Source organism: Sorex araneus, chromosome 6 (genome assembly GCF_027595985.1).
Source record: "Sorex araneus isolate mSorAra2 chromosome 6, mSorAra2.pri, whole genome shotgun sequence".
Classification (NCBI taxonomy): domain Eukaryota; kingdom Metazoa; phylum Chordata; class Mammalia; order Eulipotyphla; family Soricidae; genus Sorex; species Sorex araneus.
The window spans coordinates 142,246,788-142,270,424 of record NC_073307.1 but is presented as its reverse complement, the minus strand read 5'-3'; the positions used below and the strand labels follow the sequence as shown (position 1 = coordinate 142,270,424).

Genomic DNA, 23,637 nt, shown 5'->3' with positions numbered 1-23,637 from the left:
CAATCAAGTCCTCAGTAATAGTACCATTCAATCAATTACTTTTCTTTTTTTGGTGGGTGGAGACTGTATTACGCTTCAAAATACTCTCTTTATTTGAATATCCTTCTGTCAGGCATGAAGGATATTGACTTTCTGAAATACTTCTGTATTATTTCCAAAAGACGTATTTTGGGGTTGGACACATGATGACTATAATTAAGGGTATTGAGTTGTACATTTAAAGTTGGCTGAGTATGTTTTAAAAGTTTTCATCACATGGAAAACAATGTATCTATGTAAGATAGTGAATGTTAATTAAACTATCGTTAATCATCTTCCAGTGTACACATATCATGGTGTTGTAAGCTTCAGCTATATAGAATATTATGTTAATTAGACCTCAAAAAACCTGTTTGAAGGAAAATTACAAATTAAAATTATTTATTGTTCAGGCTGGAGAGACAGTGTACTTAGTAGGGCACTTGTCTTGCGTTTGGCCAACACTAGTTCAATTCCCAGCATCCTATACCGTTCCCTGAACACTTCCAGGAATAATTCCTGAATGCAGAGCCAGAAATAATCCCTGAGCTCCACCAGAGCGACCCCAAATCAAAAAATACATACATACATAAATAAATACATAAGTCAATAAAATCAGTTTTTGTATTTCAAAGATACCTAGATTGGTACCTTAGTTTTAGCATGTGCCGGTGGTACATCTTGGTGCAAATTATGTAATATCTGTGACCCTGTTCTTCCACTGTAGATGTTTAAAAGTTGTAACACACAAACAGTTTTTGATAACTAAATAACACATGAGCCGGAGAGATAGTACAGTTGTTAGGGCGGTTGCCTTGCAGACAGCTAACCTGGATCAAGTCACTGGCATTCCATGTGGTCCACTGAGCTCTCCAGAAAAGATTCCTGTGTGCAGAGCTAGGAATAACCCCTGAGTACTGTCAGGTGTGGCCAAAATTCAAGAATAAAAATAAAAAAGAGAGAGAGAATTAAATTACACAAAGTCTGTTAACACTTAGTGTGGTATTTGGTATGGTATAAACTCTTAGGTGTGTTTAAATCTCTCAGTAATGTTTTTGTTAATTATTGGTGGAGTATGACATTTTGGCTCTGCAAGAATGCACTGATAGGCTACTTTGAAGCAATGTTAATAGTTATGGCATAAAATGATCTGCTTAAAAATTCAGGATATCTAGTTTTACTATGGTCTTCACAACTTATATTTCTGAGCTAATTTGTGTCTCTGAAAATTGCTGATGCTAGCTAAGCTCTATATGTAAATATAATAGATAATATATTATCTAATATATCCCTGTATCAGGATTTTATATCCTCTAGTCTGTATTATAGTTGTCATATTATTTAGTGCATTTCAATAATCTTAGTTCCTTTCAATAACATTTCTACTGGTTGTCAAGTATTATTTATAGAGCTCCTTTCAGAAAGTGACTGATAAGATATCACTGTGTTAATTTTAAAGTTAAGATTATGAGAGTCAGTAAGAATGTAGCAACATATCCCAAACGTGAAGAGAGAGGAATTGGAAGTTAGGTTTTCTTACATCAAAAGAATAATATTCAGGGGCCAGAGAGATAGAACAGGGATTAAGGATCTTTCTTGCCATCTGGCTGACCCAGGTTTAATCCCTGGCATCACATATGATCCTCATCTGAACACATCCAGATGTGAACCTAAGCACAAAGTTAGGAATAATCCCTGAGAACCACTGGGTATGTCCCCAAAACCCAAACCCTTAAGAAAGGAATCATTTTTAAAAGTATATTTAAGCCTGTTTGATATATACCAGTCATAAGAACAGGAAGTTGAATTGAAGTAATTCACACAAGCAAGGACTTGTTAAGGTTGCATGCTTAATAGGAAGAGAGAAATATTTAAAAATGAAATCAATATGTGAAGTAAATGCTTTGAAGAAAAACTAATAAGGGTTTGTGAACATATATTGCCAGGTGTAGAGTGTTTGTGTTTTAAATAAGATGGAAATGTCCCTCCCTCACTTTTATATGGCCTTTTTGCTTTTGGGATTATACCAAGGGATGTTCAGGGCCTACTCCTGGCTCTGCACTCAGAAATTACTCCCAGCCTCCCAGCAGTGCTCCTGGGACCAGATGGGTTGCCAGCCATTTGCAAGGAAAACACTCTCCCTGCTGATGCTGTACTATCATTTGGCCCGGACAGGGAAATCTTCAAGACTGAGAGCATTTAAGTAAAGACACAGTGGAATAAGTCCAGCTAGATCAGCATAAGAGCACTTTAGGGGAATGAAGCACAGCAGGCACCAAGTCTGAAAGGGGAAAATGTGTGGGAATTTTTGAGCAACAGCTGGTAGTCTATGGTAGATCAAGCACAGTGAATAGGCTCACGGGGTTCAGAGTTCACGTAGGACCATGTCATCTAGGATTTTGCCAACACTTTTGTTGACTTTGAGTGAGATGGAAACTGCTGAAAGTATGCAGAGAAAATACAACATCTTTTTGTTGACCTTTGAAAGGGTCATTCTGGTCGGTATTTTTACAATAAACAGGAAGATGAAATAAAGTAGTTCAAACTTTATTTTTTTAGTGGATCCATTTGCACTAATGGAGTTTGTTAATATACTTATCTGAAACATGGGAGAAACACTAGACTCAAAGTTTTTAATTTTTTTTTTTGCTTTTTGGGTCACACCCGGCGATGCACAGGGGTTACTCCTGGTTCTACACTCAGGAATTACTCCTGGCAGTGCTCAGGGGACCATATGAAATGCTGGGATTCGAACCTGGGTCGGCCGCGTGCAAGGCAAACGCCCTACCCGCTGTGCTATCGCTCCAGCCCCTAGACTCAAAGTTTTTCCAAGATTTGTGGATGAGAAAAAATGGTTATATGTAGCTTTCCTAATCTGAGATAAACTTAAGGTAGAGAAAATTGAGGTAGTTAGGTATTTCAGTAGCATATGCTAAATTAAAATTTCTTCTACGCAAAAAAAAGTGGATTTGCCAACCAGTTTGTTATTGATATGATAGTAATGGAGAAATATGACAATCCCAGTGATATATCAAAATTTTAACTAAGTTAGATATTAAAGAGAATAACTTTAACCAAAAATAGATATCAAAGGTATTCTTATCACATTTTGTATTATTATGTCTTTGCATTAATATAAGTCTTGGAGAAGTGAAGAGAAACTTTCAATAAAGAGATGATATGACTAATTTGGGGAGGAAAATTGAAAAGAATGATTTTCTGAGGAGCAAGTGAAAATGTATCTATAAGTGAAAATAAATATCAATTGACATAGTGTAAAATCCTGACTATAGCCTTACCAACTGTTTAATTTACTCAAAGCTAGAATGTCTAATAATTGTTATACTGAGCTTGAATATCTATTACTGCTTTTGCAGATAATGATTAAATAGAAAAAAACAGTCTCATAGATAAACATTCTCCTTCCCTTCAAAGCTTAAAGGCATTGAGTTAAGAAAGACCACTAGTTATAAATCTCACAATAATGACACAAAACAGTCTGTGGGAATATTGATGAAGTGGAGATTAATTTTGTTAGTGGGCTTCAGTGGGAAAAAGGTCATATTTGAGCTGGGTATTAAACAATGACTATGAGTCTGTTGGTTGGGAAATGGAAATGGCATTTACAGCTAATGACATTTCAGACAGATAAGATAGCATGAGCAATCACAAACTGACATGAAAATGCAGGGCATATTCAAGAATGAAGGATAAAATCCTTTGATTAAAAGAGTTTGAAATGAATTATGGAGGGCAAAAATCAGTAGTCCCTTCATTTTTTTCTTTATAAAAATCTTGTTAATTGTCCAGTGCCCAAAAAAATGATACAATGAAATATTTATTCAAGATCAAATGTTAAGATTTTTTCCTTATATATTTTAGGAAAGGTTTCAAGCATGATGTACTATAAAACAATTATGCCCATATATAAATATGTATGACATATACCTATACATATCTATGTATATATATTTATTTATATACACACCGATAAATTTCACCCTATAGATTATTACATTGGGTAGATATTAATTTCAAATATATTTACTTGGGGTATCTTTTAAGTTCCTTCGATGTAATGTTACATTTTATTTTTATCTCCTTTCCAGAAATGGTTCTCTGCCTTGCAAGTTTGCATGATCACCCCATAAGAGTGGAGCCAAGTAAACTGGACTGTCCAATACACTGAATGTATGTGAGTACAACATTAATGCCCAGCGCCCCTCCTCTCCCTCACCTCCCTCTCCTAAAACAGAAAGAACAATAATCTCATTCATGAGTAAAAGTTACATGGGGTAGACTGTTTGCAAATTAATGTGGCTAATAGCAACTGAGTGTGGGGGCTGTACATCCTCAGGACAAGCTTTCATTCTCATCTAAGCACACAGACTGCATTTTGCCTGAAGCCACTTTGCCCCTCAACACTGTTCAGCTTCCAGTTAAATTTCCAAAAGCTGCTTTCTGTACAGCTGTTAGTATGTTAGTATGTTAGTACTGTACTTCTCGCTGGGGTCACCTTCCTTTTGTCTTCATCATTTCGGTTGTACATGCCTCCCTAATTCTAAATGCAGCCTATTACTACAGGGCTTTTATTACCCTCTAATTCTCTATTAAATTTATCTTCTGTCATACTTAGCAAGTCAATAATCAAGTTAAGAGATTTATGCAGTTCAGTTATTGAATTAAGCGTGTATCTTTTACTAGATCAAATGTTCCATGCAGGCAAGCCTCATGCTTGTGTGCTTATGTATCAGACATTCAAGAATCTCATGCCGCCAGACCCTGTCTGCGTATAATTTGGCCAATTAAAATATTTAGCCCCTTCATGATTACGCAAGCTGTTCTTTTGCCACTCAAATATTCACACAGATAACCTCAGTAACAGAAGAAATATACTTCTGATTGCTAGGAGAGATGAGACTCTCTGGTATGCATATCACTGAGTTTTGTTTCCATGGCAGATTAAATAGTCAGTACTTGATTTCTCGTTTTCCATAACAATTTCTTTTATTAGCTTTTAATTATAATACTCTACATTTTGCTTTTGTAATATTTATTTATATCTTTTCTATATTATTGAAGTTACATTGATTCATAATAGATTAAGATGTTCATCAATGAAAATGGACAAATATATGCATCTATAGTACATACTGTTCACAACTAAAAGTCTGATTTCATTCTTTGTTAACTTTACTAAATCAACAATTCCTCTGTGACTTGTACTTGTCTATTTTCCAAGTCTCTTCCATATAATTCAATCCTGAAAGAACTAAATCACCTTAACCCCAGACTAAACAAGTCTCTTTATTGCACTATTCTCTTAATTATCTTTTCATTTAACCCTCTTATATACATTCAAATTGCTTTAAGTAACAGTCAATATGATTTGTCCATCCACAATCAATTCCACAAGATCAGGGGCTAAATTTATTTATTCGATAGTGCATTTCCAGTACCTGTCAGAAAACCTCAAACAGGAAGAGCTCTATTACGAACGGAGTTTAGGTAGCTACTCTCCCTTCTAACTCAACCGCTACATTTTTGTTTCCAGCTCTGTTTAAATTGTTCAAGCGGGCGCCAGTAACGTCTCTCATTGAGAGACTTATTGTTACTGTTTTTGACTAAAATGACCAATCAAAGTGTGCTCTGTTACTTGATCCTTAAGCACAAATTTTATTTTCTTCTTGTAAGCTCTCAGTTTTGTGCTGTTGTTGTTGGTTTTGGGACTGGAGCGATAGTACAGCGGGTAGGGCATTCGCCTTGCACATGGCTGACCTGGGTTCGATACCTCAGTCCCTCTCAGAGAGCCGGCAAGCTACCCAGAGTATCCCACCCACGTGGCAGAGCCTGGCAAGCTCCCTGTGGTGTATTCAATATGACAAAAACAGTAACAAGAAGTCTCACAATGGAGACGTTACTGGTGCCAGCTCAAGGAAATCAATGAACAACTGGACGACAGTGCACAGTGCTACAGTTGTTGGTTTGATTCGGGAAGCTTCACACAGAAGAAACAGAGCTGCTTCTACCTTGGTGAGGAAGACCTGGTTCTATGCCAGCACAGATTGGACCCCTAAGTATTGGCAGCAATGACTCCAAAGCAGTGAGCTTGAGTAAATGCCAGCTTCACACTGCATGGCCCCACATTTAAAAAAAAATAATGCTTCTTAAAGAATTTTTAAAACTGTTTATAAGACAAAATTTCTAAGAAATTATTTTAAGAACAGGAAATTAGCTTGGAATTATTTTGCCTTTATCTTCACTTGCCATAATTTTGCTATTCTAAAATTGTTCCTTAAATGTTTTACTGAATCTGCTTCTAAGTAACATGTGGATCAGTGGCCCAATTGGTATATTTCTCCTTGGTCTAGTCTTGAAAGACTCTTCCAGGACATTATTTTTTTTAAGTTGTATGTACAGAAATTTGTGAACTAGCATTTTTACCTTTTCCTTATCCATAACTCTATTCGGTCTTTTAGAAAGACATCACAATGCGTAGATAGGCATGATTTGATGAATTGTGTGCTAATTAACTTATTCTTTAATTAACTCTTCTCTCTACATTAGTTGTAACATTAAAAGGAAATAATTTGCTTTTTTAAATGTCTGGTGCATTTAGTTAAATATTTCTCTCAGTAAAAATGTCTGAAGCACAACCCAAGTATGGACTTAAAATGTGAATTATTCTTGTCAGATGCTCCAATTAATCACTACAGTAGTGACTGATATTATTAAACCAATCAATAATGACTGATAGTAAAATAGTGATATTAAAGTAGTGTTTTGAAGCTGAAAAAGGTAATTCATAACCAATAGCTTTAACTTAGAAAGACCTAGAGATTTTTTGATATTCATTTAGTATGGACTATTTCTCACCTTCTAACTCAGTAACTTGTATGACTATATGGCCCTGGCTGAAACATGTAGACACATGTATGAAATTGACAAAATTTAAAAAAATTATAATAACTTCAGGCCCCTGAGCTCTGCCAGGAGTTATCCCTGAATGCAAAGCCAGGAGTAAATCCTGAGCAGTGATGTGTATTGTCTTCAAACATAGACAAAAACAAATAGATCTATAACTTCAATTATAATGACATTTTTGATATGTATCTACTTCTATAGTATTAATTGGCAAATATCACCTATACTAAGATAAGGCATCTTTATTTTAAATATTTTCTATTCTAAAATTGTGTATAAATAGCTACCTCTTATAATTGTAGAACATAAATTCACTTTAAAATGTTTTCATTTATGTGATGCATAAAAATAAAAAATCAAAAACTTTTGATGTCAATATATTTTAATTTGTGAGATTGAATTAACAAACTGGAGATCATGAAAATGTGTCTTTGACAATAAGTTAAAAAATAGAAATACCTCATCTTATTGGTTATATGTATCTGAATCCCATTTCTATTTTAAATCATAAAAATTTACAAACATATATGGATATAGATAGTGAAATAAAAGGTGGTCAATTTCACTTATTGAGTTAAAGAATTTTTATAAGACAGTTTTACTGCATGGCCCTTTAAGTATCTAATTTGTGTTTGAATTCTTTAATTTTCAAATCCAGTTTCTAAAAAGAAAGTTTGTATTGACTCTTAAAAAAATGAAAATAAAAGTTTTCCCCAATCCGAGACAGCATCTTACTTTAAAAAAATAATTACGTAGTACTGTAATGAGCATATCTCTCTTCTCAGTAATTTAAGAGAAATCAAGTTCTATGTAGAACTCCAAAGTGCACTATAATTTGTCAAAAGAATGCCTTTGAGCACTTCCCAATTGTAGGCAAAAACATAATTTAGTTATAATCATAGAAATTACATTTTAATCAATATGCCCTTTGCTATTAATCCATTTTTGACTGCCTGAAGAGGCTTTAATAACATGTTTGGAAAATTATCCACCTCGCAACTAATTCTAAAGAGAAGAGGGCTGGAATCCTTTCATTTCCAATTCACCATGACAGAATTGACATTCACACACACATACACACACACCATTACATATATACATATATATGCATTTTATATACATATGTATTATACATATCCATATACACATATATAATTTTTCACTTCTATTGGAATAGCTCTTTCTTGGTATGTTGAAGAGTTTTAGCGAGTTTTGACAAAAAAATATTATCTGGTGGAATGGTGAGGCACAGATGATCTAGATGTTAAGGCCCTGACCCTGACCGTTCACGTGGCCTATCTAAATATCCTAGCACAACATACCCAGAATTAAATATGATCTTCTGATGGGTTCCAAGAGTGATCCCAGACCCTAGGTTCAGGGTAGGTCCTGACTACTGCCATATGTGGTCTCAGAAAAGTAACAGAATGTCATCGGTATTTTTTATTGGTGGCAAAAGTATGATCAGAAATCAACATGCATGCATTTTGTTACTTTTTCAAGGACTAGATATTTGGGTGATTTTATTTAATAATCAATATTGCTGTATTACAAATCTAAGCTAGGTTATATTTTCATTAAAATGTGCTTTAATTAACTGATTTATTTTATTTTATGCAGTGGCAATGAATGCTCACTTAAGAAATATCAGAATATACAAAATCCTTACGACTCTGAACACTAAGATATAGTTTTGTCCGAACATAATTCTTTTACTATCACTCGACACATATTTATCCAAGGGTTTCCTTCTATGGGAATATCACATACCTTTTTAAAAATTCAGACTAAATGTTTTAGTATATGTGAGTGAAACTTTAATTGAGTTCTATGGTGACTATATGTAGACTTTCATCCTAATTTAAGTGGCTTAAACTCTATTACTAAAATACACATTAGAGGCAAATTTATATTGTTGGAAATTGTGCCAGGATGAGATTAACTGTTCTATTTTATATATTTTTGTTTAGATCTCATTTTGTTCTATCTCCTACATAAAATATTCTAGCAACACACATTAGTTGTGTGTCTACAGCTCTAAAAACTCTTAAGAATGTAGAGTCATTGAGCACTGCAGAGGGTAGTTACTTCATGTTTTTAATAGTTATCAATCTGAAGGATGATGCCTCAGTCCATTTGGACATCGCAAAGTGCCATCCACTATGGCTTGTGAAGTAAACATTTATTTCTAGCTCTGGAAGCTGGGAAATTGGAGATCAAGATTCCAGATTCACTGTCTGTTAAACATCTGCTTCCTGATCTATAAACAACTCTCTTCTGCCTTTCTTTATTCGGTGAAAGGTAGAAAGAAGCTTTTGAACATCTCTTTTATAAAGATGTTATCACCTTCCATTGAGTCTCCACCTCTTGACCTAAGAACTTTCCAAAATTGCAAATGCACCATAGCATAGCGCCTCAAGTTTCAGTATATGTGTGTGCTGGTGGTGCTGGCATTTGGTCTATGGTAGATGAAAATGTTCTATTGTTACTTTGATTTTTATCCCATTAGCATTCAAGAATCTATTGTGCATGTTTGTTGAATATTTCTAACTCTCCTTGTGTTAATTGCCCATTGTGTTCTTAGTTATGTCATGTTTACTTGAGACAAATGGAGGGGAGAGTAAAGTGTGCAATATGGAGGTCATGGGGAAGGAGAAAAGAAGGCATTCTCCTGGTAAGCATTGCCGCCTGCTGAAAAGCAATCTCTCCCCCTGGAAACCTGTGATGATTTTGGCATTTGTACTGAATACCAAAGCAAATATGTAATTTAGTAAAACTCCAGTCTGACTGGTTCTTGGCATTTATGTTGATTAGAAGAAAAACAACTTAGACATTCACTTTCTATTTTTTTAACCACCTGTTAGCAGGTGGTATCACACTTGTAACATAAAGGGTAGGAACTGTCTACATTAAGAAAAGCACGCAAAGGCAATAAGAAACCTTTATTGATCACCTAGAGTGTCTTAGATGTTATGTTTCAAATTTTCTAATGTGATATTCATTTCTGTAAGAGACATATTTTTGAATCCATCTTACCCGTTTTTTCCTTAGTACATGAAATTATGTCTTACATATAGCACTATAGCACTGTCGTTCCGTTGTTCATCAATTTGCTCGAGCAGGCACCAGTAACATTTCCATCGTGAGACTTGTTACTGTTTTTGGCCTATGGAATATGCCACAGGCAGCTTGCCAGGCTCTGCCGTGCGGGTGGGATACTCTCGGACTCTTTGAGAGGGATGGAGGAATCGAACCAAGGTCAGCTGCATGCAAAGCAACCGCCCTACCCGCTGTGCTAATGCTCAAATGCTTTTTTTGGTTTGTAGATGGGAAAAAAAAAAACAAGCAATGATGAGAGTGGGTGAGTACTTTTACCATAGCCACATAGCTAGGAGTCTTGCTTTTAAGCATCAAGTTTTCTAAATCTGAACCCTCTGCTTTATGCATTTCATCTAACATATCCTCCTACCATCACTTTCTTCTTGTTACACATCTTATCTGCCAAGATAGGCGTGATGATGCAGTGAAACTAATGGCCCAAGCATCTCATTGACTTCTAACGTTTTCTTATATGTGTATCATTCAGTAATTTCTAGTTGACCTAGGGCTCTGCTCCTCACTTTCTTCTACCCAGGATGCAGAGAGAAATTGCGGACACTCTAGATCATTTAAGATTACTATGCTAAGCTCAGGAACACACGTATATGTTTTGAATCTTAGTATTTCAAAACCTCAACCAGAAGCAAAATGGGATGCATTTTTCGCATTTCATTCTTAGAGCAAGTGTCTAGTTTTATGAGATGGGCCTTGAGGACAGAAAAATGAAACATCAGCTTATTCCTGGGTAGTTACAATGGTCCCGATAAAAAAAAAAAGTGGATGTAGAAACAGATGTGAAGGGGCAGATAAAAAGGATAAAAAATAAAATTATCTGTGTGCAGCACCTATTTCTGGCCACCAAATACCCAAGAAATTCTGAGAGTTTTGTGTAATTTAGTTCATTTAGTTTGGTATTATTTGGGTGCTTATTTTGTGAAGAATTTTTAAGGGGGAATGGATAAAAATTACATGTAATTCTGTAGACACTAAATAGAGCAGATTACCTCAGAAGGTGAGTGAGTTTCATCCAATTAATTGATGATCTTTAAAGAAGTCCAGTCTCCCTAAAATAAAGGAACTCTTATCTCTTGGCTCTCTTTGAATGTAAACTTAAACAACTTCCAACCACCCGGCTTATTCTATTAGTGTTTACACAAATTTTCTTCATTTATCTCTCTATATTGTCTCCATACACATTAATAAGTAGTATTCAATTAAATGTGTTTAATTAAATGGATATCGCTATACTCTTTAAAAAATGATAGAAAGATGCATGGCATTTCAGAATTAAGCAATTTATTTCCTTCTATTAATATATAGAGAGAAGGATATAATAATGATTTGGTGACGGATCAGAAAGCCTACATCAATTTTTCTTTTGGATTGCTATAAGAAAGTTATGAGGGATAATTTATTTTTCAAAGAAAGGTACACAATTTTTGAAACACTGGGATTTTATAAGCATAGACAGAAAGAAATCTGGAAGGGGCTTAATGACATTGATTGATACTTTTGACAATGAAACACATTCTTTACCAGAAATATATTTAAAATATCTTGACAAGACAATTATCCTAAGAATTATCCAGGAACTATCCTAAGGCAAAAGCAGTAAACTCTTCACCAAGTTCATGACTTTTGCGAAGCAATAGCAATTTTATGATATATATCTAACAAACATCTTCAAATGTGTTGTAAATATTGATTTTACAACTCAAAAAAGATGATAGTTATGGTTGAAGAAATAGTTTATTATATTAGAGCAGGTGAGAAAAAAAGTCAATCATTTACCTTGGGGCAAATATAATATCATTAGATAGTGCAATAAAATCTCAATAAAGTAATACTTGTTATGTCTTATTCAAAAATCTAAAATTTTTCATGAGTGAAAAGGGAAAGGAAGAATATGGTGAGAATAAAGAAAAGAGATAAAATAGAAGAGCTTGCTGTTGTTAATTGTTGAAATCACACATTTTAAAATCCCTAACTGGAATAAAACCACTTTATGATATGTAAAGTTAATTCCCAAATATCTAATAATTAAGAATATCCCAAACTTTTGATTGGCTGAAACCAATGAGATGTGTCATTTGTTTTTATAAAGCTCAAATAAGCCATTATATATATGGAGTAACATAGAATGAAGAATTCTGAAAATGTGTTTATCTTGTAATAAACTTAAAATCTATGGAATTAAATGGATGTTCAGCCATTATATGTGACGGCCTTGCACAAGGCCAACCTTACTTTGATCCCTGTCTCTGCATACGTTCACTGAACATTACCAGAAGTCACCTCCAAGCACAAAGACAGGCATAAGTCCTGAGCACACTAGGTGTAACCCCAAAACAAAGTAAGATATAAAAACAAATAATGCATCCTTAAAAAGTAGACATCAGGGGCTTGAGTGAAAGCAAAGCAGGTAGGGCTTTTTCCTTGTACACAGCCAACTCAGGTTCAATTCCCAGCATCCAATATGGTCCCCTGAGCACCGCCAGGAGTAATTCCTGAGTGCAAAGCCAGGTGTGACTCAAAAAGCAAAATAAATAAATAAATAAACATCGGTATGACTGATATTTTTCAAACTTTGGTAAAGCATCCATTTTCTTGCTAATTAAAATTTATTTGATATAATTGTGAGATATGTTATCACATATTTACTTTTACTGTTTATTTTTTAGTAATTCCCTTCTCATTTTTGTTCTAACAAGCCATATAAAGTATTTTTTTTTATTCTTTTGTGCCTGGGGGGGTGGGTGGGAAACGGGAACATTGGTAGAGAAAAGGTCACACTGGTCCTAGGATTGGTGTTGGGACACTGGATACCTGAAATAACTATTAGAAACAACTTAGCAAATAATGGTGTTACAAAAAAAATTTAAAATGACAAAAGGAAAAACTTAATTTCCTTGTAGTTGTAAGACTAAAATTCCTTTCTATTCTTGTATTCGCAGTTGGTCTAGGGTCATTCTCAGCTTTCGGACATCATACAGAGTCCAGGAGTAGTGTCTTACTCCATTCTTTACTATCTTGTCACCGGCAGTCAAGTTCTACTAACATTTTGACTTCCAAACCTACCTTTAGCTTCTATTTTTGATGACTTTAAAGACTTACTGCTTAGATTGGGATGATTGGATGATTCAGAAAATATTCTCTTTGTAAAGTTATTTGCTTAACATTTTATTTTTAAATGTTTTGGCCATACTCAGCGGTCTCAGAGCTTACATCTGGTTCTGTGCTCTGTTATCACTTCTGGTGGGGTTTCAAGGAACTATGCAGTGTCTGAATTTAACTGGGATTGGCCAAGTGCAAGACCTACACTATCCCTAGACCCTTAAAATTTTTCACTTCTATCGGGCCTGCAGAACATCTTTCGTATGCTCGTCAGTCCTCAAAATAAGGATATTGGAGGAAACATTATTCAGCCTTTCACAAAAATCTAAAGGTGATTTACACAGGTGGGATTCTCTGAGTTAAAATAGCATTTTATATATAAAATAGTATCATGAATAGCATTATTAGAATTTTCTGTTAGAAATAGATGTAAGAAGTGCAATTTATATATTTGAAATCACTTAAATGTGGATTACTCTTTCGACATGAGAGAAAACAGTTGCATGCCTTCTACACTGTGTGTGTAAAATTTGTTATACTTGACCTAGAATTATTCTCAGCAGAGAGAGAACCGATAACATAACAGGTAAAATAGTATGTAACCAAAGTTTATCTCATTAGCTGAGAAAGTGAAAATGTTTTGTGAGCCTAAGCGTTAGAAAATAGAATGCTTGTATTTAGTATATTCTACTTTAGTAGTGTGAATCGGTGGCTATATTTCCTAATTCACGTTCAGGAAATATGCACACAATATGTAAATGTGATTGCATTGACTGAAGTGGGGTTAATTTACCAGAAAAACCAATGCATAGTTGAAAGGTGTCATTTATTTGGAAAAAGGGTACACATGTGGATGAGGAATTAAAATGGTATATGCATTTTTAGGGTTTGAAGTAATTCCAATAAATACTGTCTTATAGGACACTTTTCTACATAAGAACAATTTTATATTACTATATTTCTCTTAGATTTTTATGTATTTCAAAACCTAGAAAAAATAGGCCCTAAGTTGTTTGAAATGGAACCATTGTCAAATTGAAAAAAAAAATTCCAGTAGAAGTTCTGGTTCTGAAGGTAGGACAGACCTTCTAGAGACTCGGTCCACACAAACTAAATTATTTGTAGGGCATAAATACTGTGAGTTATCTAATAGTTGAATGAAAATAATAATTAACAACTATGTCCTAAGTGATGGAGCGATAGCACTGTGGTAGGGCATCTGCCTTTCATGAAGACGACACGTGTTCGATTCCTCCACCCCTCTCAGAGAGCCCGGCAAGCTACCGAGAGTATCGCTTCCGCTCGGCAGAGCCTGGCAAGCTACCCATGGCATTTTGGATGTGCCAAAAACAGTAACAAATAAGTCTCACAATCGAGAGATGTTACTGGTGCCCATTCAAACAAGTTGATGAGCAAGGGGATGATAGTGATACAGTGATACAGTCCTAAGTGATAAAGGCAAGATGATGAGTTAGTAAGAATAGAGATCTAACTTACCTGTGTGAAAGATAATTGAGAAAGCACGTAGAGGGACTGACATTTTATTTTCTCGAATTCAGTTGAAGATTTTAAGACAATGAAAAAAAAAAGGGCAGAAGCCTAACATAACAGAGGGGTCTTTAAAGCCGGATTCCAGGACTGACATTTTAAAGTGAACCAGAATTATAAGAAATCTCCCATTTCCTTTACATAATCATGCATGATATTTTCCCATATTCATTATTAATATTTTCAATAATATTACAAGGTCAGATTTAAAGACTGTCAGAAAAGGTTGGATTAGGACTCAACTCTCTATGATTCAAGAACATGGCTGACCTGGATCCTTTGATCTATATTTGTCTGTCCTTTCTAACCCTATTTTTCTGTGACTGACAACTGCAACTTAAATAGACTCATTACAAGAAAACACGTCATTTCTTCTCTTTAGGCTAAATGAAATAACTGAATTTCAAGAATGTTTAACATTAATGGAGTCAGAATGTGGTGTTTCAGAGATACAATTTAAAGGAGATGGAGGTAATTGTATAATTTATTTGGACATGGGTTGTGGCATAAACACAGACACTGTGAAAAGCAATCAATTTCCCTGTTTTCTTTGATGTACTTTGGTAAAGCTAGCGTATCATACATATGCAGGTCTAATAAAAGTGGTTGGTTTATCTCCCCCAAAAGAATATCTCAGTTGAACACAAGTTTCTTTTATACTTTAACTCAGTTTTTAGATAAGGAAGAGGCCATGATGTCGTCCTCATCATTGCTCTTCTACTGCATAAGGTTTATAAAAACCCGTTCTTTCCTCTAAAATTACCTTACCACAAAGATTCTCTGAAAGTACTAATGTCAAATATGCTAAGTGCAATGTTTTATTCATATTTTGTAAATTAATAGAAACAACATATACAAAATAGGAGTCAAAATTTCTGTTTTTTAATTTTTTTTCGCATTTTTGTTTTGTTTGGGGTCCACACTCCACATTTTTCAGTTTATTCTGGATCTGTGCTAGGGATAACTCTTGTCAAGCTCTGGAGACCAGGAGGGGTGCCTGGGATCAAATCTGGGTTGACCATGTGCAAATCAAGCACTGTACCTACTGTACAATCTCTCTGGTCCCAGGAGTCAATATTTCTGCAGAAATTGATCTACCAGGAAGAATGCCATCTTTGGATAGGCTTAGTTCACAGAGTATACTACACCTAATAGGTGTCAGGTAAATTAGTGATCAATAAGAGTGATATCGATTCTGAAAGGCATTACAGGTACAAATATTTTTCTAACCCCTCTACCAAAAAATAGATTAAATTGTTGACTTCAAAATAAATTGCATATATATATGTATACATATATATGTATATATGTATATACATACATATATATATATATGCCACAGACCCAGAACTGTGCACAGGTCAACGGGGCATATATATATGTGTATATATATACATATATATATATTTGCTTTTTGGGTGATACCAGATGATGCACAGGGGTTACTTCTGTCTCTGTGTTCAGGAATTACTCCTGATAGAGCTCAGGGGACCATATGGGATGCTGGGAATCAAACCCAGATTCGCCGCATGCAAGGCAAATGTTCTACCCACTGTTCTATCTCTCCAGCCCTGTATTTCTTTGAGTATTTGCTAATTATTCTTTAAACCTATCATTGATGTAATGTGAGCATCATGTATTTATTTTATATATATCATGTATTTATTTAAATATATATTACTTTCCTTTTAAATGAGAAATGTACAGACACATAGCATATGTCTGTATGTCTAAGTTGAACACTATGTTCATACCATTAAAACACATACTCTCATAGCAAGAACTCAAGTTTATTTTGCTTTAAGGAACTAAATATTTGTCTCAAACATCGTGCATAGATAATAGCTTGTTGAGAATTTCTACTGAACTATATAGCTTTCTTTTTTTTTAATTTTATTGAATGACTGAGATAGTTACAAGCTTTCGTGTTTGGGTTACAATCTCACAATCATCAAACACCCACCCCTCCACCTGTGCACATTCCCCACCACCAATATCCTGGGTATACCCTCCCTTTCCCACCCTCACCCTTCCTCCATGGCAGATAATATTCCCCATACTCTCTCTCTACTTTTGGGCATTATAGCTTGCAACACAGACACTGAGAGGTCATTGTGTTTGGTCCATTATCTACTTTCAGCATGCATCTCCCATCCCAACTGGTTCCTCCCGCCATCATTTTCTTAGTGATCCCTTCTCTATTCCATCTGCCTTCTCCCTTCCACTCATGAAACAGTTTTCAGCTATGGGAAAATCCCCCTGGCCCTTGTATCTACTGTCCTTGGGTGTCAGCCTCATATGATATTATTTTATACTTTACAAATGAGTACAGTCCTTCTATGTCCATCCTTTTCTTTCTGACTCATTTCACTTAGCATAATACTCTCCATGTCTATCCATATATAAGCCAAATTCATGACTTCATCTCTCCTAACAGCTGCATAGTATTCCATTGTGTAGATGTACCAAACCTTCTTTAACCAGTCATCTGTTTTAAGACACCTGGGTTGTTTCCATATTTTGGCTATTGTGAACAGTGCTGCAATGAATATATAGGTACAGATGTCATTTCTACTGTGCTTTTTTGCATCCTTGGGATATATTCTCAGAAGTGGTATTGCAGGGTCATATGGAAGCTCAATTTCTAGTTTTTGAAGGACTGTCCATATTTGAACAATATAGCTTTCAAAGAGCTTCTGATCCAATAATCATGCAAAGTAAGTATGTAGATAATAAATATGTATACCTGCATATATTCAGCATACTGATATGTATCCTTTCTGTGAGAAAGGCATCACCCTAGAAATTTGGAATACAAAGCAAGCATAAAGCATCATATATATTCTATATACAATACATTTGAGACATGCAAAGAATGCTGAGTCCAAAATTTTTGTTATTTCAAAAATGTTGAATAATGCAATATTGAGCATGTGTTTTTGTAGGGGATTATTGAGCCAGGTATTTGCAGCTGTTACACATGTACCATAATCACAGTGCCAAGGTACATAACTTATTTTATATCTATGTCAGTAGTAGCATGTCAGATTGTAGAATTTTGTGACTTTCAATTATATTTATTAATGACAAATAAAATGGGGGAGTTTTTGTTATCTTATTTACTAATATGTGAATAGTGAGCCTCAGGAACATTAAAATTGTATAGGTATTAAGAATCAGTTTGGCTTTTAGTATTGGATATGAATAATAATATTCATAGCACTAATAACAGAGATTTTATTATTCCATGATGTTTATACTTAGTGGACTTTGAGGACCATAGAGGGTGGAGGGAATTGAATCAAAGTTGAGTGTGTGCAAGGCAAGCACCCTACCCTCTGTACTATCACTCTGCCCTTTTGCTTGTTTTTTGGTGATAGAAACCAGATCTTCTGCAAGCAAAGCGAGTACCTTATTGTCTGTACTATCTCTCCAGCCAGATGAAAACATGTTTATTTTTATTAGCCTTATTATAGAGACAAGCAAATATATCCAATTATAGCCATAACTTCAAAGTATAGATTTTTAAAATTAAAATAATGTTCTCCTATTGAAACTGACAAAGATATGAATCTATGATCTTTGGTTATTTTTATCTGAACATTTTTCTGTGAATTACACACATCAATTCTCATTGTTTCATTTTTAGATATTAAGTAATAGTCACCATTTAAGTATCTATGCAAATAATGATTAAAATTTCAGCAGAAGGGAAAGTAAAAGGTAGAAGGAAATAGACATGGAAGCATTTAAGAACTAGACTTCTATTAATTCTAATTTGTTATGTTTTGGAGTAGAAGACAAAGTATATAGTGTAGTAATGGTTGTATTTTTGCTAACATGCCCTGATTTGGCCACCCACATAGTTTGCAACTTTGAAAGTACTCAAGATATTTCATTAATTTTGTTTCTGTTTAATGTTTCACACTTAATGGAGAGAAGCTGTGATAGCACACAAAAAATGGTTTTGATGATTCTACAAGGAAAATCACCTTTATTTAAGTCCTGATAAAATATGCAAAATAAAATAAGAAATGCTTGGAACAGTAAAGTGGTCATTTAGCTAGAGAAAATTCATTATCACTTGATTAATGAATTCATAAGAATTGTTTCTTCATTTTTTTGGTTTTCTTTCTTGCTCGTTGTTTTGGGGCTAAATCTGGCAGTGTTCAGGACTTACTTCGGACTCAGTGTTCAGGGCTTACTTCTGGATGGGTGGGAGACCATGTGGGGTGCCAGGGATCAAACCTGATTCGGCTGTGTGCAAGGCAAATTCCCTATGTCTGTACTATTTCTCTGGCTTGTTTCTTTGAGGTAGTTGTTTTGTTGTTTCAATACCTTTGTTTTTGACTTTCTGCTCCTCCTTTTTCTAATTTTTATACCCTAACCAAGCTGGTTAGAAGTACTCTAGTTTCAGGCAAGCTAGACATATGTTTCTGTAATAAACTTATTTCTATTGCTGGAATCTCAATGCATAGTACGATATTGTCACTAGTTCTGAGATTAGATTTACAGAAGATTTCACTACCTTAATTCTATGAAATAAGCTATCTGATATATTTTAAGAAAATACTGAAAAATATGAAATGGTATTTAGTATTTGTCTATGAAGTGTTTGGGGTCATAGGAGGGTGCTTCTAGGCAGTTCTCAGTTCTGGTCAATGTGAGGGCCCAAGGATGCAATGCTCAGGCCTTGTCTCAGTGTCACCCATGACCACATCTAGTGGTGCTCACAACCTAAGGGACCATGGATTGCTTAGGATCAAGCAGCACTGGCCAAATGTAAGGTATACATGTTAGCCCCTGGACTAGCTTTTCTGCTCCTCTAAAAAATTGCTTAACTGAATTGTCCACTGCCATTGTCAAAATTTAACATCACCTTGCTACAACACTACAGATTACTCTTAAAAACTACACATTTTTAACCGTGAATGTGAATTCCAGCTCATTTTCCAATTTTAAAGTAAGATTAAGTGTTTCAGTCATTATCTTACAAACAAACAAAACAGCCTTAGCTGTTTAGCATGTAGAACACATACTAATCCCACTGAGTATCTCTCAGTTCCCAGAAACTTACTTCTTGATCTGTTGGTTGCAATCCTATAAACACATTGTAAAGTGATTTTGAAATGATTGATTATAATTTGATTTATTATCTATTTCACGGGCTGGACTGATAGCACAGCGGGTAAGGTATTTGCCTTGCATGTGGCTGACCCAGGTTAGATTCCTCTGCCCCTCTCAGAGAGTCTGGCAAGCTACTGAGAGTATCTTGCACACACAGCAGAGCCTGGCAAGCTATCCATGGCATATTTGAAATGCCAAAAACAGTCACAGTGAGTCTCACAATGGATATGTTACTGGTGCCCGCTCCAGCAAAGCAATGAGCAAGGGGATTACAGTGATACAGTGATCTATTGCATAAACATTCTTCCAGGTGAAAAAAAAAGTTACAAGTGGAAAAATTTTTAGAAGCCCTCATCTAGATCATACAGAAGGAACACAGTAGGGCTGGAGCAGTGGTGCAGCAGGTAGGGTGTTTACCTTGCAGGCATAAACCAGGGTTAAATCCTCAGTATTCCTTATCATCCCCTGAGGACCACCAGGAGTAATTACTTAGTGCAAATCCAGGATTAACCCATGAGCATTGCCTTGTGTGCCCTCCCAGTTCCCCCAACCCCCAAAGAAAGAACATAATAAATTGTTTCCCAAACTATACAGAAATTGTACGCTTAGTAAAATTTTATCAGTATTCCAATCAGATTGCATAACAAAATTTAAACTCTTATTCTGATCCGTAATGGCATATGACAAAAAGATACTATGATTTTTGAATTTTAACATGTAATTACAAAATAATGAAAAGAAGAAATGAAGAAATTTCCCCTGACTACTTTTAATGTGAGTCATATTTTTCTATTTTATTTAAAATTTAAATCAAGGCAGACAGATAAGGTGAACAGGGACATTTTATAAGAGACTAGACAACTGACCTGTCATTCAGGTTCTGACCTTATATGCCTTTATGAATTCAAGCCCACCACTAACCTTTGACTTTAAGTTACCTTTTTTTTTTTATTGAATCACCATGTGGAAAGGTACAAAGCTTTCAGGCTTAAGTCTCAGTTACACAATGCTCAAACACAAATTCCTTCACCAGTGTGACATATTCCACCACCAAGAACCACAGTAAACCTCCCCTCCACCCCCCTCCCCAGCCCCCCGCCCCGCCTGTGTAGCTGATAAATTTCACTTTACTTTCTCTTTACATTTATTACATTCAATATTTCAACAAAAAACTCACTATTATTGTTTGGAGTTTCCCCCCCAAAGTCAGACCTGCTGAAAAGGAAGAATTTGATAATTTGTTTTCCATTGCTGAGAAAGAAGAAATATGAGGTCGTGTGGCTACAATAGTGGCCATGAGGTTTTGGATTTCTGTATTTTAGTATTTTAGTAACTAAGTCCAGAAAAATTTCTGCCAGAAGTTTCATCATTGTAAGCTTGTACCTCTCTGCTACTTTATATTTCACATATGAGTGCAATCTTTCTATGTCTGTCTCTTTCGTTCTGACTCATTTCACTCAACATGATACTTTCCATGTTGATCCACTTATATGCAAATTTCATGATTTCTTTTTCTCTAACAGCTGCATAGTATTCCATTGTGTAGATGTACCAAAGAAACTCAGTTACCTCTTTTGAAAATATTACTATGGAAATTATATCTGTCATGCAAACTGATTCTGAAATTACATAGACTATCATAGTAAAAAGTCTGAGACAATGTATTTTGTCTTTTTGAAATTTCTGACAGAATCCTACCCTTGCTGTATAGATTAAGTCACTAGAAAATATTCATTGTGTTCACTTTTTTAACTTGATTTTGTTTTATAATAACCTTCTGTTTACAACTTTATTCTTCTTTTCAATGTGATTTTTTTATTACTAAATGAGAATGAATTGTAAATTTCAAAATTTTCTGTTTGAAATCTATATTATGATAACTTCTGTGAAACCAAGTTGCTTTGTGTCAACACAAAGGTTAAAAAAATTAAAAAATGCAATTTACTATAAATAATTGAATCAATAGTGAATTATGCAGCTGACCAAGGTTAGATAAAATTTTCTTCACTGTAGCACTGTCTTCCCATTGGTTGTTCATCGATTTGCTCCAGCGGGCACCAGTAATGTCTCCATTATGAGACTTGTTGTTACTGTTTTTGGCATATCAAACATGCCATGGTTAATTTGTCAGGCTCCCCCGTGCAGGTGGGTTACTCTCAGTAGCTTGCTGAGCTCTCCAAGAGGGATGGAGGAATCGAATCCAGGTCAATGGAATGCAAGGCAAATGCCCTATTCGCTGTGCTATTGCTCCAGTGCTAAGGTAAGTCAAAATGAGACAAGATACTTATTTTGAAACTCTAAACTTAAAACTTGATGGACATTTTATAGAAGCATACACACCAAAAGGCAGTGATACAAAGAAAACGACACCTGCAAAGTGTTTCCTGTGTTATCTCATTTTGCTTTAATTCTAAATTATGATATCAGGAGCAAACTAAAGTATGCTAAAGTATGCTAAAGTAAACTAAAGTAAACTAAAGTATGCTAAAGTAAACTAAAATATCTAAACTATGATATCAGGAGCAAATTTACATTTTATTCTGCCTATCTAACCTCTTAGTTGTATGTTCACAAAATGGCATGGGTAATGTTCCCATAATACCCCATATAGTAATTTGTTAGGAGTTCAGTAAATGTTTGTCAAATTGAATTGCCACATTAACATGTAAATTGTCACATTGCAGAGTTTGCAGCCTGTAAATCTTATTTTAAAATCTACCTTTACACAAATTTGCATATTATTTAGAAAATGAATAAATTAAGCCCAAATCAGTGTCTAATTTATATGCATTTCCACAAACTCATTTTAATTGTTTGAAATATCACTGCTAACCAACAACTTGCATAGGACACCAAGATAAGCTTATTTACTTAAGAATTGACAATTTTCAGAATGGTATCCAGAATTTTGTGTATTTGCCAATTGAATTTTTTTTCAGTAGGAACTTTCTTTGAGGACTTTTACTGATGGTTAGTCATCCACCACTTTTTGAGATCTGTCGCTTTCTTGACTCTAATGTATAGCTTGATGGATACCCTGGGATGTTTCTCCAATGAGTTAAACTAATCACACTTAATGAGTACATGATAAGTGACTGTGCAATTTAAAGATTGACTTTTTTGACATGTGTGAATGAAAAGTCATTTTTAATTGAAAAAAAGTATTGCCTGTTTTGTGGCACATGTGGTCCTTTGACAAACTCACCAAAATGAGCTGTGTTTCCTTTTCATTTTGAGAAATTCATGTAAATTTAGATGTTTCCTTAAACAAGATTTGGGGCCACATTTCAGGGTTTACTCTTGGCTTGGTGCTTAGGGATCATTTCAAATGGTGCCCAGGAACTTGGTACTCTCTTTCAGGTAATTCATGTAAATTTGTGATAGCATTTTTTCTGTTTGTCAGCTGAAAGAAATTAATTGTCTTTGTTACGGTATTGTCCGTGCTCCTCCTCATTCTAATCTTTTTAAACATGTACACAAAATATAGTGAAGAAATATACTACATGGAATGTTTATATTAAATATGCTTCCAAATAATGCCTATTCAGATTGCCAAAAAACAAAATGACTTTTTTCTGAATACAGTGCTCCAACGGTGAAGTTGCATTCCTGATCAAGTGCATTTTCCATGGTTTTATTTATCACAGATGCTTCTATTTCCTCAAATAATTTTAAGTGAAAGATTTTACAATTATTTATCAAGGTAAGATGTCCTTGAGAGTGTTTCTAAAGAAACAATAAAACAAAAAGACAGTGCTTATTGATGATTACTGATTTTAAAGCAAATTAAGTTTCCAAATTATTTAG

The 23,637-nt window shown here is 34.8% G+C and overlaps 1 protein-coding gene and 1 pseudogene across 5 annotated transcripts in view; one reads left to right on the top strand and one right to left on the bottom strand.

The window, feature by feature from the left end:
* LRRC4C (leucine rich repeat containing 4C) overlaps window positions 1–23,637 on the top strand; it is a 1,396,500-nt gene that overhangs the window by 567,453 nt on the left and 805,410 nt on the right. For 4 of the 5 annotated variants that reach the window (XM_055143221.1, XM_055143222.1, XM_055143218.1 and 1 more), the window contains one exon: window positions 4,128–4,209. The gene's annotated coding sequence lies outside the window, so the exon portion shown is untranslated. Of the gene's footprint in view, window positions 1–4,127; window positions 4,214–23,637 lie in introns of all 5 variants that reach the window. The other variant, XM_055143219.1, reaches the window with a different exon arrangement.
* The window catches only part of LOC101545406 (26S proteasome regulatory subunit 4-like), a 186,495-nt pseudogene that overhangs the window by 57,057 nt on the left and 105,801 nt on the right, over window positions 1–23,637 (bottom strand).